We start from the raw sequence: 16,594 nt of genomic DNA on the forward strand, positions 1-16,594 counted from the left end.
ACAAACTGAACCATGTCGTACTTACGTGCTGCATTTTGCACAATTTTTTACATAAAAACTCAACAACTTATTTATCCACAATAATGCCGGAGGCTGGACTTGGTCCGGAATCACTGACAGGCCTGGATACTGGCCGTACTGGCTTGGCCCCCCAAAGTGCCCGTGAAGTTCGCCAAAGATATGTGACTTATTTTAACGGTAGGGGGGCCATTGCAATGCCACACAATATTTAATTTTTAAAAAGAGTAAAATAATAAAAGAACCTCAAATCTGAAATGTGTTTTCTTGCTTGCTTTTGGTTTGTGCTGTCTCCTATGTTATCCTAGTGCACTTGTAGTGCCAAGTGTATTTTCATTAAATTCAATAAGGCCCATTGTCACTGGATACACAAAATCACTTTTCCCAAACTGGTATTAAGCATTGAAAGAATACGCCACACATTCTTGATTCTTCAAAATTTTAATTTGGCCACATTCACATGTGCCATTGAATATTTAGTGATATAATTTTTTTTTGGGTTTATTTAACTTTCTTTGCCAAACATTTTTTAGTTTCCTTTTTTTTCCAATTTTTAAAAACCTTTTTTTTTGGTTTTTATTTTTCTATAAAAAATATGAAAAATGTATAACAACAATCAGCCACAATCGTAAAAATTTGGGAAGTAACAATCTTTGAACTAAAACAAGGGAAATGAAGAACATGATCGATATTATGGAGAAACGGATTATATTCTCCCCAAAATATCGATCATGTTCTTCATTTCCAGCTGCATATTGTCAATCTGAGTCTTCATGAGATCCAGGCTAGTTCGCATGTCATCTAGTTCCCCATTCCAGCACATTATCTGGCCAATCAGCCTTTGTGCGCTGTCACTGGAAAATGGGGCCCTTTCCTCAACCATAACATCACCTACAATAGATGGGAAAAATTGGGTCAAAAATTATGCAGTCATACATGGATTTCAACAAGCTGGGGTGTCAGACACTCACCTGGTGGGGTGCCCATCTCCCCTACTTCCTCCACCTCTCCTTCCTCAACCTCTCCTTCCTCGACATCCTCGGGGGGGGGGGGCACTGGTGCTTGGAAATGTGTCGCTTTCCAGAACATCACCTAAAATAGATGTAAAAACATGTGTTTGGAAATATGCAGGTATACATCGATTACCTGAAGCTGTGGTGTCAGACACTCACCTGGTGGGGTGCCCATCTCCTCTCCTTCTTCCACCTCTCCTTCCTCCACATGCACATCCACGGGGGGGATGGGGCTAACCTCACATTCCTGCTGGCAAGGGTGGCGGTCCCTGGGATCCTGCTTTGTGAGGCTTTTCTCCCCTATGAGAAATTAACAAACAAAAAGGTATACTTTAGCACACAGATATTTAAGGCCAGAACTAGGAAGATGAAACCTTGATTAGAAGTGTTGTACAATTGTCGGTTTATGAAGAGATGCAAAATGTGAAGACATGATAAATCAATTCACTTTGCCAAAAAATCAAATAATTAGCTTTTTGTGCCAAGGTTCACACATGCCCAACCCCCCCCCCCAAAGTATACCAGGGAACCCCGTGTGGCGTGTGGTTTACCCTAATAAATGTTCTCTGGTGTCCCACACCTTTGCTCATGAGTGCAGATGTGTTTTTACCCAGCTGCCAAGTGTCCTCTCCTTCAATTACACTGAATGTTCTTTTCTAGTCATTGTATTTTGAAACACATCTAAACCACAATGTCCTAATCATTTTTTGTGTCCTAAAAATTACACAGCCAAAAAATGCTGTTTAAACCCTGTATCATAAACGAGGTTTGCCACGAACAATTTACGAGGGTTTAAAATGATACGATTCTTTTAACTGTATCCAACATGAAAGCAGCAATTTTTTACATTGTACAAAGGTAAAGCATATGGATCTGTATGCAATAATCATAAAATAGGAACACACGACAAGTACTTACTTTTTTTCAGAACTTTCTTGATCCTTCTGTATTGATCCGGCTCCCTCAATTTAAGGTCGGACCACCGTTTCCTCAATTGGTCTTTTGACCGTCGTACCCCAAAACGATTATGCAGGGTCTTAACTACTTTGGCCATGATTCTGGCCTTGCGCAAGTTCGGATGGGTGTATGGTCCATGCTTGCCATCATAATCCTTACTTCGCAAGATTGCCACCATCTCCACCATCTCTTGAAATGCCATATTTGAGGCCTTAAATCTCCTCTTTCCGGATCGGGACGTTTGTGGCTCCGGGGATTCGTGACTACTGGAGTCGTTAAGATCAACCACCTGTTGTGTTTCCGCCATGTTTCTCCTACTGCGCACCGTAGAGAAAAGGGGGCGGGAAATATTCTTGGAAAAGAACGTCATGGGCGGGCAAAGCAGGCGTAGTTCTACGCGTACGCACTGGATCTTACGCCAAAATGCACATGTCGTACGTACGTTAAGTGCGCAGAAAGGGCGGGAAAACATGAACTTGACTAAAAGAACGTCAGGGGCGGGCAACGCAGGCGTAGTTCTACGCGTACGCACTGGATCTTACGCCAAAATGCACATGTCGTACGTACGTTAAGTGCGCAGAAAGGGGGGGAAAACATGAACTTGACTAAAAGAACGTCAGGGGCGGGCAACGCAGGCGTAGTTCTACGCGTACGCACTGTATATAACGACAAAAATCACATGTCGTATGTTCGTTTGCGAAAATAGGAACGGAAGTTGGGAGCAAGCAAAACGAAGGTAAGTTTAAACCATTTCCCCAAATAAGTGGCAGATCCTGGAGTCTATATTGGGCTAAGATTAGGAGAGTCTGAGCTAACATTATTGTTTTTGGCTTGTGTATTGTCTTTCAGAAAAATGAATCAGAAATTCAAGGACCCGGAATTTTTAAGTCTATTTATAGACAAATATAAAGAGATGACAAATCTGTGGCATGCCAAGCACAAGGATTATTTTAATAAACCAGTAAGGAGGGCAACACTGGAGAAATTTTTGACATTTGTGCAGACTTGGATCCCAGAGGCAGACGTGGACTTTGTGGAGAAGAAAATTCAAATATTGCGAAATATGCACCGAAAGGAAAAGAGGAAAATCGATAAATCCAAAACATCAGGAGCAGCACCAGGTGATGTGTATGTACCCAGGCTGTGGTACTTTGAAAAGCTACGGTTCCTGGACGACCAGTGTAAAGCCAGGGAGTCGCTTTCAACTCTTCCCTCCACCCTTCCCTGCAGCATTCCCTCCACCTCAGCAGAGGCTGATGAGCAAGCGGAGCCTTCCATCCTGGAAGAAGCGGATGCACCCAGCTGGAGCCAGGTATTTTGTTACCAAAAATAGTGATATTCATAATATGAATGATGTTAACTAGATGTTATTAGAATTTGTACGCTATTATTGATGTTAAAAAATAGTTAAAATTTGGACATATCAATTTACAGTAGTGGCCACAAATGTTTGTCACCAGCAGAAACAAGAAATAGTGGTGTCATAATGATACTCTTTTATATGTATTAACAGAATTTTGAAGTCAGGAGCTGAAAAATGTTTAGGATTGATGAACAAAAAACTAAAACAATGTCCCTTTTTTATACACAGGATGAGCTCAGCCAGGAGGAAGGTGGGGAAAGTGGCAGGCAGGAGGAGGCTGGGCCCACTGTCAGCCAGGAGGAGGCCATGCCCTCTGTCAGCCAGGAGGTGGCCGGGCCTAGTAGAAGCCTGACAACATCACAGGTGCCTCCCCCTCCGTCTTCCATCAAAAAGGGCAAAAAAAAATTCGCTAGCACAGGAGGAATCCCTGCGCCTAATTCGAGAGGCTACTAATGTCTTAAACAGCCCCCCTGACGCTGAAGAGGCCTATGGCTGCTACATCGCCAGCCGTCTCCACCAATTAGAGATGGGCCAATGTCTGCAGTGTGAAAGGCTAATTTTCTTGGCGTTACAGAAGGGGCTGAGTGGCGAATTATCTGCCAACAGCAATATTGTGGAGCAAGTTCCTCCTGTTCCTCCTCCTCCTCCTCCTCCTCCTCCTCCTGCCACGAGTACACCACCGGAGACACAGCCTCCCAGGAAGGCTACAGGGAAGTCTGCAGGGAAGGGTGCAGTGAAGGGTGGAGCGAAGAGAAGAAGGTGCTGACCTGGCTTCACTCTGGTCCGACCAAAAGACGCAGCCTGTTGTACCACAGCCTGGGGACATATATACCATCTGATGCTGCTCTTGATGTCTGGGATTCTGGGACCATATTGGATTTCGTAATATTTGAATTTTCTTTTCCACAGAGTTTCACGTTTGCCCTGGGGCCAAAAGGCTACACAAATGTCACAAGTTTCTCCAGTGTTGCCTTCATTTTTTTGTTTGTTGAACCAGAATAAATGGATATTTTTGTTTGAAAATATAATTGCCTATGTGTTTTTTGGTCAAATACATTTCTATAAAAGACAATGTGAAATTAACAAGGGACACTAACCTCCTTGAGGTTACAAACAAAATAAAAATGTTATTGTGGTAACTTGTCACCAGAAAAAAAATAAAAAGGTTATTGTGGTAATGAAAAAAAAATAAATAAAAAAAGTTTTTGGCCGGGCGTGGCTTGGACGGGACCCGAGATGGCTGCTTGAAAGGAGAGCTCCCGCACCAAGGAGAAGAAAAGCGGCTTCCCCAGAGGACATAAGCTAGCAGCAACCATGGGCAGGTCGAATAGAAGCACCTCGACCCCCCGCAATGCGAAGGAACCCGTTAAGGACCCCGGGGCACATCTCTGTAACAATATCCCGGAGATGTTCCGCTCCCGCCCGGCAGGCCAACACGTGGAGACGCAGGCCTCACAGGCCTCCCAAGACGCGCAGGCCGCATCCCCGGCCTCGCGTAGATACGCCGCGGACCGGACACCGGAACGTCCCGCAGCCCTGAGCCTCTTAGACCTCCAGCGAGATTTACAGAATGTGGCCCTGGATATCAAACACACCCTGACATCCGCCATTGCTGAGCTGAAAACGGATATCCACGCCATGAATCATCGCCTGGCAGTAGTAGAGGATACCTCCCAGCTACAAGCAGCAGCGATCAGGCAAGTACAGAGGTCTTATGATTTGCAGCTGCCCCACATATTTGAGCTCCATCGTCAAGTGGAGGACTTAGACAACAGGGGACGCAGACATAACCTTAGACTGAGAGGGGTCCCTGAAGGAGTTGATGCAGCCTCCATGCCACAGACAGTATGCGCCATCTTTAATGATCTGCTGGACCGGCCGGCCGATTCCCCTATAGAAATGGAACGTATCCACCGCGCGCTCAGACCCCCCCCCAGGGACTCTGAACCCCCTAGAGACATTATCTGTTGCATTGTCAACTTTCCCCTTAAGGAGGAAATCCTTAGGAAGGCGAGAGAACGGGGTCGCATTCTGTTCAATGGGTCAGAAGTAAAACTTTTTCAAGACCTCTCACAAATAACTCTGCAGAACAGGCGCACTCTACGCCCCCTTCTGGACATATTGCGCACACGCAACATCCAGTATAGATGGAAGTTCCCATTCTGCCTATCTGCTACCTCCAGAGGACGCACTGCACTGCTCAGGACCCCGGAAGATTTGCCCTCATTCTGTGAACAATTGGACATACCGCTGGTAGACATACCGGAATGGTGTGCCTTTTACTTCCCTACGGAGCCGTGGAAGTCAGTGGTTCTTAATGCATCACCTAAGAGTCAAAGACCAAGCTCCAGACGTCGCAGACTAGATCCCACCTCCCCTGGCGACCGCCAGTCCAGAAGAGACCTCTCCTCACGCAGTGCGCACCTTGCTGACACCCCAAGAAGGGACCGCCAAGATGCATAAAACTACCCTACCACCTTCTTTAGTTCTCCCGCTCACCAACTAAAGACGACGACAATCTTCATTAGCTCCATCCCAACAGAACGCCAGTTCTTGGAGCTGCCCCCTTCCTCCCATTCCTTTCCCCCCCCCCTGTTTTTCTCCCCCTTCCCCTCCCCCCCTTTTTGTTTTTGTTGTTCCCTCTCTCCAGACTCTTTCAGGTAGGGACACCCGAGGGGTTTCAACGCCTTCCAAGAACTACATACGGAGATGAATCTTCTGCGATTTTCACTTTGGACTTCCCTATCTACCTGGATCCAGTATCTTGTTTCTGGAACTCTGACGTAGCTGATTCTTCTAGGCCTTTCGCTGTAGCTGTCCTACTCTACGTGGCTACAGGTACTGTCCATGCTCCTGCTCCCACCCGCCGCGGGCCAGGGATTTTGTTGTTTCCCCCCTCCTTTTTTTTTTTTTTTTCTTCTCCTTAGGATCCTGTAGTGCATTGAGACTTTACCGCATCCCGCTCTGCTTTCAGGACTATCCTAATGTTAGCGCTGGTATGCTGAGACCCCCTTCATTTGCTTACCACCCCCTTTCCTCCCCCTCCCTCTCCCCCTCCCTCTCCCCCTCCCTCCCCCTCCCTCCCCCTCCCTCCCCCTCCCTCCCCCTCCCTCCCTCCCTTCCTCCCCCTCCCCCCCGTCCCCCTCCCTCCTCCCCCCCCTCCTTTTATGTTTGGAGACCGTGTTAGTTCTCCAATGTACAGTTGCTCATAAATGTTACTGTTATGTCTAGTTCACGTTTCATCTCCCCCTTCATGTTTTCGGGGATTTGCAACGGCTGTGTACCATGTTATAGATGCCTCTTTATGTTTGTTCCCACTCTGATCTAGTATCTTGCCTCTGGAAACCCTTTTGGGATTCCCATGCTCCCATTAATGTCCTGTACACAAAATAGTTTTTCTCAACTCCCTCATGCTCAGTGGGCCTTGCTCCCCCGCCCTTACGGTCCCTGTTTGTTGCTTACCCCTGCTTAAGCCACTATATTGGGCAATAGCCGTAAGCGGTGCCTCGCACCCTGCCCTCCTGAGCAAGCCCCCGATCACTGCTCGTGCCTAGGTTTCGCCCTGCACAACGCATACACTCCTCTGTTACGTTAACTTACTATCCTCGTTCTCCTTGGTGCTACTCCCTTGGTCCATTTCCAGGCTTACTGACCCCACACAGCTGGTCCTACGACCTGAGCTGACAGTCCGGCTTTCCCCCTCTAGGTGGATAGGCACGCCTACGTCCGCCTCCGGTGTAACTTCTATCAGGGATCTGCTTGGATTCCTACCTACTTCTCTCCCCCTTCTGCTGTTACCTCTCCCCCTTCTCTGCCCTCTTACTGATCTGTCTCCTCTCTTCTTTCTTCCCTTCTTTCCCTCCTATCTGTCTCCCTTTCCCCCTCCTCCCCTCTTCCACCAGGGTCGCTCCTCTCCCTGCCCCCCCACCGGCGGGTCGCTCAGCTGACCCCTACTAAATACGACACTTTTATCACATAATTACTGCTTTTTGCGCCCCTGCTGTTCGGATCTCTCAATTAAATACAATGCAGAAGGATTCGAATACTCAGAAGCGCCTCTCATTAAAATGCCTCTCCCTCAATGTGAAAGGCTTAAACCTCCCAGAAAAGAGATCACAAATCCTTTCAGCCCTCTCCAAACATAAGGCTCACTTCCTCATGCTACAGGAAACGCATTTCCGCTCCGACGCAATCCCTAAGCTGACGAACCATATATACAAACGTGCGCTTCACTCCACTAATCCAACCTCCAAGACGAAAGGGGTCTCTATCCTTATTTCTAAGTTTGCTGACTTTCAACTGACTGACTCCTTGTATGACCAAGAAGGTAGATATATCTTTATTAAGGGCGTGTACACTTCCAAACCTGTTACAGTGGCCAACATCTATTGCCCGAATGAACACCAAGTGTCCTTCTTTAGAAAAACATGTGACCTTCTTTCCTCATTCAAGGAGGGAATTCTGATCCTAGGAGGTGACTTTAACGTCCCTCTCAACCCGATCCTGGACTCCTCTACGGGCACGTCTGCACTCCCCTACCGCGCCTTGAGACAGATTAAGATTCAACTGCAAAATCTGACTCTCCATGACACATGGCGCACACTGTTCCCGACTGACAAAGACTACACCTTTTATTCCCACCCGCACCAGAAATATTCAAGAATAGACTTCCTCTTCCTCTCCCAATCTGACCTTTCTTTCCTTTCCAGTGCCACGATAGAGCCGATGTTCCTCTCCGATCACCATCCCATTACCATGACCCTTACTTTCCCTGAATCTAGACATGTAACCAAAACCTGGCGGATGAACCCCTCTCTTTTAAAAGACCCGGCAAACGTTCAAAACTTAGAGACCAGGATTCGCCTGTACTTTCAGGAGAACATTTCCCCTGATGTCTCACCTATCTCAATTTGGGAAGCGCATAAGTGCGTTTTGAGGGGTGAGCTCATCTCTATGACTGCGAAGTCCAAAAGACAACACCAAGAAAGGATCTCGTCCCTTATTAGCACAATCCAGAGACTTGAAACGACACATAAACATTCGTCCTCGCAAGCTACCTTACAAGAACTCCTGTCCGCACGGTCCTCCTTATTGGATGAATTGGGTAAACGCACTAGACGTAGATATGTCCTCCAACAAAAAGTGTTCTATGAACACGGTAATAAAAGTGGGAGGCTATTGGCCCGTACGATTCAAACGACCAAGGCTCCGTCCTTGATTCACACCCTTCGCGACGGCCAGGGCTCACTCCTTTCCAAAAATGAAGACATAGCGGCTCACTTTGAGAACTTCTACTCTGCACTCTATAATCTACCGGACCCTAACGTAGGGCCCCCTGACGCACCTGACCGTTTAACGCGCATTAGGGAATTCCTGGCCCAATATAGTCCCCAGTCAATTACCCCACAGCAGGCCGCGACCTTGGACCATCCACTCTCCCCTGAGGAATTGTCCCTCGCTATAAAGCAAATGAAAGCAGGCAAAAGCCCGGGTCCTGATGGCTTTCCCCTTGCTTATTACAAGAGCTTCGCCGAGACTCTCTCCCCCCGGCTCCTGACAACCCTGAATTCCCTTACAGATCCATCCACCTCTGCAGGGGATATGCTGGCAGCCCACATAGCCATTATCCCTAAAGAGGGGAAGGACCCATCCCAGGTCTCTAACTACAGGCCTATCTCTCTACTGAACGTAGATATTAAGCTCTATGCCAAGATGATCGCGAATAGACTTTCACCACTTGTCCCTGGCCTCGTCTCCCCTGACCAGGTGGGGTTTGTCCCAGGGAGGGAGGCCAGGGACAACACTATTCGAACGCTAAACATTCAACACTGGCTTTCCACGAATAGGACAGAGGGATTTTTTCTTTCACTTGACGCGGAGAAGGCGTTTGACAGGGTGGCCTGGGATTATATGCGGGAGGTTCTGAGGACCATTGGCCTCCCCTCCCGTATGCTTGCCTATATTAACGCCCTATATACCAACCCTTCTGCAAGGGTGAAGGCCAACGGCCTCCTGTCAAACGCCTTCTCCATACGTAACGGCACCCGGCAGGGCTGCCCTCTCTCCCCCCTAATATTTGTCCTTACGTTAGAACCCTTTCTCAATAAACTACGAACCAATACAGACGTCCAAGGGGTCGTTATTAATCGCACAGAATACAAAATTGCCGCGTTCGCGGACGATATTCTGTTGTCTCTGCAATCGCCCCGGACATCTTTACCTAACCTATTAAAGGACATTAAGGATTTTGGTTCTATATCCAATCTTAAAATCAACTACTCCAAATCCCACGCCCTCAACATTTCTTTACCCCCTCAGGAGGTTTCCCATTGCCAAGCGTCCTTCCCCTTTCACTGGAAGAGAGATGCTATAACTTATCTTGGCATTCAAATAACCAAGGACCTGACTGAGCTCTATGCCCATAACTTCCTGACAACCCTAGCAAAAATCCAAACGGACTTGAAAAATTGGTCCAACCTTAATGTATCCTGGTTTGGCCGTTCTGCGCTAATTAAAATGATAGTTCTCCCGCGCATTTTGTACCTCCTCCAGACGATCCCAATCCATATCCCTCCATCATTCTTCTTGACTTACAAGAAGCTATGCTCCGCTTTTATCTGGAAAGGGAGTGCCCCACGCATTAAATATTCTCGCCTGACTTGTCCTAAAACCAATGGCGGCATAGCCCTTCCTGATCTCTATAATTATTATTTAGCGTGCCATCTAACAAGACTGTTGGATTGGAAATTCCACAGGATGGGTAAGATATGGGTGGACTTGGAAGGCTCCTTTTCGACTTACCCCTTACACACCCTCCCTTGGCTCATACAGCCACATTGGCCCGTCTCCGTCAAGACGCACCCGCTCATCCACGCATCCCTGCTAGCTTTCAAGAAAGCGGTAACCTCTCACCAGATCTCCTCATACCTAGGCCCATTGACACCTCTGAGGGGAAACCCAGATTTTCTGCCCGGGGAATCGGCAACATTCCTTTCAAGGGAATGGCCACATGCTGATGTCTTAGCACAGCACTTTTTCCACAGAGGACGACTTCAATCCTATGACGCCCTTAAATCCATGTCTCGCACAGGGGACTTTCCTTTCTGGACTTACAGACAATTGGTGCATTTTTTCACTTCCAAGCCCCACACAGACGACTGGACAAGACGACTTACTCCATTCGAATCCCTTCACGCCCAGACCATGCCACAAAGACACCTCATATCCCTACTTTACTCTATCCTACAAGACAAAACACAATCCCCAAAGACGGAATCCTCCAAAGCATCATGGGGTAGAGACCTACATATACAGTTTACAGAGGAAGACTGGAGTGCCATTTCCACGTACGCACATAAAGGATCAATGAATGTTGCCATTCAAGAAAATGGCTACAAAATAATAACAAAATGGTACAGGACCCCCTCCCGACTTCATAAATTCTCTCCCTCAGTCCCAAATGTCTGTTGGAGATGTAACAATGGCGAAGGCTCTATGCTCCACATATGGTGGGATTGCGCTAAGCTCCAACCATTTTGGAAAGAGGTACATTCCATAATATCGCATGTCACCACTTACACACTAGATTTCACTGCTGGTCAGTACCTCCTTCACCACACCTCTCTTCCCAGACGAACATATCACAAGTCCTTGGCCATGCATATGGTCAATGCAGCAAGACTTTGCATCCCTGCGCTCTGGCGCTCCTCCCAGATTCCTACTATCAGAGATTGGTTGACAAGAGTTGCTAAAATTGAAGAGATAGAAGAGCTAATTTCTATTTCTCACGACCGCACGCAGAAATTTTCCGCCACATGGGCATGCTGGACGCACTTTAAGTCCACAGACAGATACAAGTCTTGTTTTCCACATTAATTACCCAAGGTGAATTCTGGTACTGGCTGTGTGGTGGGCTGGGGTTGGGGAGAGGAGCGACCTCCCCCCCTATCCCTTCAATCCCCCCTCTGATCCTTCACCATCCCCCCTTAGCCCTACTTCGGCCCCTTCTGGCCCTTCCTTCCCTTCTGTACCCACCCCTCTAATTTCATCCTTTCTTTATTCCTTCCTTACACCCCTCATAAATATACCATATCCCATTGGCACACTACCCAACACCGAGGTCCCCCACCTCTGTGTACCAAAGATACTAGGAGGCTCTTTATGTTTTTACTTCTTAATACTCCTAGAGGCAAGTCCCCTGATCCTCGTCGGTCCTTGGAAGGGCCCGATGGGGGGGGTCCCCCTGTTCATTGTTTCCTATCCACACACTGCTATTAGCCCAAAGCCTCTTGAATTTATGTAATTGCTGGTAGTTCATATGTTAGTTTTCTCTGTTTCCTGATTTCTTAGGCTCAGTACATTCCGTATTCTATTTGTTCTTGCCTAATCAGCCATGTATAAATGTTTGTAGACCTTGTCAATGTACCGCAAAGTCAAGGACGTTGCTTTTGTTTATCCATGTAATGTGCTGTGTACCTGTTTGTGTTATGTACGAATAAAAAATCTTTTTGAGGAAAAAAAAAAAAAAAAAAAGTTTTTGGTGTTAACTTGACGGAATAATTAAATATGGAGATCACAATAAAAAAAATGGTAAAGAATTCTACCAAAAATATGGAGGAAAAAAATTAGTCAACAACATTTTTATTTTATTTTTTTTGGAGTAATTTTTTCATCCATATTTTTTTTGGAATTCTTGAACATTTTTTTTCTTGTGATCTCCATATTTAATTATTCTGTCAAGTTAACAACTTTTTTTTTTTTTTTTTTTTTACTTGACAGAATAATTAAATATGGAGATCACAAGAAAAACATAGTAAAGAATTCTACCAAAAATATGGAGGAAAAAAATTACTCCAAAAAAAAAAAATCCGTCAGACTTTGGCGAATCAAAAGTCCGTTGCAGCCCACACACGATCGGATAGTCTGACGGACTCGGTCCTTCGGACTTTGGATGTTGAAAAGTCCGCTCGTGTGTACGGGGCATTAGTATCCCGACAGTCTTGGAATTTTTACAAGACGGTGTGGATAAGGGACTGGCCATTAGTACCTTAAAGGTACAAATTGCGGCCCTGTCTGTTTTTTTGGATCAACCTCTGGCGGTAGACCCGCTAGTTAGCAGGTTCTTTAACCAGTTGCCGACCGCCGCACGCCGATGTACGTCGGTAGAATGGCACGGGCAGGCATAAGGACATACATGTAGGTCCCTTGCCTCCCGCGGGTCGGGGGCCCGATCGGGCCCCCGCCCGGTGCCTGCGGCAGTCGGTTTTCGTCCGGGAGCGATCCGGGACGAGGGGGCGGCCATTCATTCATGGCCACCCCCTCGCGATCGCTCCCGACGAATAGAAATCCCCGGTGACATCACTTCCTCTCCTGTAATGTAAACACAGGAGAGGAAGTGATGTATTCTCTCCTCCGTGTCGGTATTTTTCGTTCCGACACGGAGGAGAGCGGATCGGTGAGTTGCACCAACACTCTACACACACAGTAGAACATGCCAGGCACACTCACACCCCCCCTTTACCCCCCGATCACCCCCCCAATTACCCCTGCCCCCCAGTCACAGTGACACCAATGTCATTTTTTTTTTTTTTTTGCATTGGTGTCATTTGTGACTGTAATAACTGTTAGGGCAGTTAGAGTTAGCCCCCTTTAGTTCTAATGTACCCCCCTAACCCCCCCAATAAAGGTTTAACCCCGTGATCACCCCCCGTCGCCAGTGTCACTAAGGCTGGGTTCACATTGCAGCGGTTTATGAGAACGAATGTGATTCGCACCGCACTGCAGTGCAAATCACATCCGATCTCTGTGCGATTCGAGTTCAGCCATTCGCCGCACCCGCCGCACCCGCCGCACCCGCCGCAAATTCGCACGGGACCCTTTTTTTGGCCCGCAGCAGAATCGGATCGCATGGGTGTTCACACCATGCGATCCGAGTTTGCAGATCGCACTGCGATATGCGAACTGATCTGGGGGTGTCAGTAACATTTCACTGACACTCCCAGCAGTTCGCATAGGGCAGTGTGAACTGCCGCCGGGAGGCATGCGATGCGGGAACCCGCCGCGGATTCGCGGCGTTTCCGCATCGCTCCAGTGTGAACCCAGCCTAATAAGCGATCATTTTTCTGATCGCTGTATTAGTGTCACAGGTGACGCTAGTTAGGCAGGTAGGTATTTAGGTTCGCCGCAGCTTTTTATAGCGCCAGGGACCCCCATATACTACCGCATAAAGCCCCCTGATTGCCCCCTAGTTAACCCTTTCACCAGTGATCACCATATAACTGTTACAGGTGACGCTGGTTGGTTAGTTATTTTTTTATAGTTTCAGGGCACCCGCCATTTATTACCTAATAAAGGTTTAACCCCCTGATCACCCGGCGGGTGTCATTTGTGACTAATAACTGTTAGGGCAGTTAGGGTTAGCCCCCTTTAGTTCTAAGGTACCCCCCTAACCCCCCCAATAAAGGTTTAACCCCGTGATCACCCCCCGTCGCCAGTGTCACTAAGGCTGGGTTCACATTGCAGCGGTTTATGAGAACGGATGTGATTCGCACCGCACTGCAGTGCAAATCACATCCGATCTCTGTGCGATTCGAGTTCAGCCATTCGCCGCACCCGCCGCACCCGCCACACCCGCCGCAAATTCGCACGGGACCCTTTTTTTGGCCCGCAGCAGAATCGGATCGCATGGGTGTTCACACCATGCGATCCGAGTTTGCAGATCGCACTGCGATATGCGAACTGATCTGGGGGTGTCAGTAACATTTCACTGACACTCCCAGCAGTTCGCATAGGGCAGTGTGAACTGCCGCCGGGAGGCATGCGATGCGGGAACCCGCCGCGCATTCGTGGCGTTCCCGCATCGCTCCCGTGTGAACCCAGCCTAATAAGCGATCGTTTTTCTGATCGCTGTATTAGTGTCACAGGTGATGCTAGTTAGGCAGGTAGGTATTTAGGTTCGCTGCAGCTTTTTATAGCGCCAGAGACCCCCATATACTACCGCATAAAGCCCCCTAATTGCCCCCTAGTTAACCCTTTCACCAGTGATCACCATATAACTGTTACAGGTGACGCTGGTTGGTTAGTTATTTTTTTATAGTTTCAGGGCACCCGCCATTTATTACCTAGTCTCACTAGTGTACCCCTAAATTTAGGGGTGTCTACTTTCCAAAATGGGGTCATTTGGGGGGGGGTTTGTGCCATCGTGGCATTTTATGGCCTTCAAAACTGTAACGCCCTTAGAAAGCCTGAAGGCGGTGCTTGGTTTTCGGGGCCCCGTACGCGGCTAGGCTCCCAAAAAGTCCCACATATGTGGTATCCCCGTACTCAGGAGAAGCAGCAGAATTTATTTTGGGGTGTCATTTCACATATGCCCATGGCATGCGTGAGCAATATATCATTTAGTGACAACTTTGTGAAAAAAAAAAAAAAAAAAAAAAGTTTGTAATTTTCCCGCAACTTGTGGCAAAATATAAAATATTCCATGGACTCAACATGCCTCTCAGCAAATAGCTTGGGGTGTCTACTTTCTAAAATGGGGTCATTTGTGGGGGTTTTGTGCCATCTTGGCATTTTATGGCCTTCAAAACTGTAATAGGTAGTGAGAAGTGAACTCAAAAATTTACGCCCTTAGAAAGCCTGAAGGCGGTTCTTGGTTTTCGGGGCCCCGTACGCGGCTAGGCTCCCAAAAAGTCCCACATATGTGGTATCCCCGTACTCAGGAGAAGCAGCAGAATTTATTTTGGGGTGTCATTTTACATATGCCCATGGCATGCATGAGCAATATATCATTTAGTGACAACTTTGTTAAAAAAAAAAAAAAAAAAAAAAAGTTTGTAATTTTCCCGCAACTTGTGGCAAAATATAAAATATTCCATGAACTCAACATGCCTCTCAGCAAATAGCTTGGGGTGTCTACTTTCTAAAATGGGGTCATTTGTGGGGGTTTTGTGCCATCTTGGCATTTTATGGCCTTCAAAACTGTAATAGGTAGTGAGAAGTGAACTCAAAAATTTACGCCCTTAGAAAGCCTGAAGGCGGTGCTTGGTTTTCGGGGCCCCGTACGCGGCTAGGCTCCCAAAAAGTCCCACATATGTGGTATCCCCATACTCAGGAGAAGCAGCAGAATTTATTTTGGGGTGTCATTTCACATACGCCCATAGCATGTGTGAGCAATATATCATTTAGTGACAACTTTGTGTAAAAAAAAAAAAAAATTTTTTTTTTTGTCATTATTCAATCGCTTGAGGCAAAAAAATAAAATATTCAATGGGCTCAACATGCCTCTTATCAGTTTCCTTAGGGGGTCTACTTTCCAAAATGGGGTCATTTGGGGGGGTTTTGTACTGCCCTGCCATTTTAGCACCTCAAGAAATGAGATAGGCAGTCGTAAACTAAAAGCTGCGTAAATTCCAGAAAACGTACCTTAGTTTGTAGATGTGACAACTTTTGCGCAAACCAATAAATATACAATTATTGACTTTTTTTTTACCAAAGACATGTGGCTGAATACATTTTGGCCTAAATGTATGACTAAAATTGAGTTTATTGGATTTTTCTAATAACAAAAAGTAGAAAATATCATTTTTTTTCAAAATTTGCGGTCTTTTTACGTTTATATCGCAAAAAATAAAAATCGCAGAGGCAATCAAATACCATCAAAAGAAAGCTCTATTTGTGGGAAGAAAAGGACGCAAATTTTGTTTGGGTACAACATTGCATGACCGCGCAATTACCAGTTAAAGCAGCGCAGTGCCAAAGTGTAAAAAGACCTCTGGTCATTTACCAGCAAAATGGTCCGGTCTGAAAGTGGTTAAGGGGTTGACCAGGATTAAACCTGTTCCTTTCAAAATTTTACCCAAATGGGACTTGTCAATTGTGTTACAGGGATGGGTAAAAAAGTCTCTGGAAGAAGAACCTTCCTTAAGATGGATCACGCTTAAAACGGTGTTCCTAGTGGCTATTTCCACAGCCAGACGCATTAGCGAGCTTCAGGCACTTTCGGTGAAAGAGACGTTTTTAGAAATTTTTGAGGATAGGCTGGTGTTGCGCATGGACCCTGGGTTTTTACCCAAAGTAGTGACAAAATTCCACAGAACACAGGAAATTGTTTTGCCTTCGTTCTGTGGGTCTCCCACTAATCCTAAGGAGGTAGAGTTCAGCCAACTGGATGTGAGAGCCTGTGTCTTACAATATCTGGAGATGTCAAAAAACATTAGAAAATCAGATGCATTATTTGTTTTACATG

This window comes from Lithobates pipiens, unplaced genomic scaffold, assembly GCF_037356315.1.
Source record: "Lithobates pipiens isolate NorthernLeopardFrog02 unplaced genomic scaffold, aLitPip1_a1.2 Scaffold_28, whole genome shotgun sequence".
In the NCBI taxonomy this organism is placed as follows: Eukaryota; Metazoa; Chordata; class Amphibia; order Anura; family Ranidae; genus Lithobates; species Lithobates pipiens.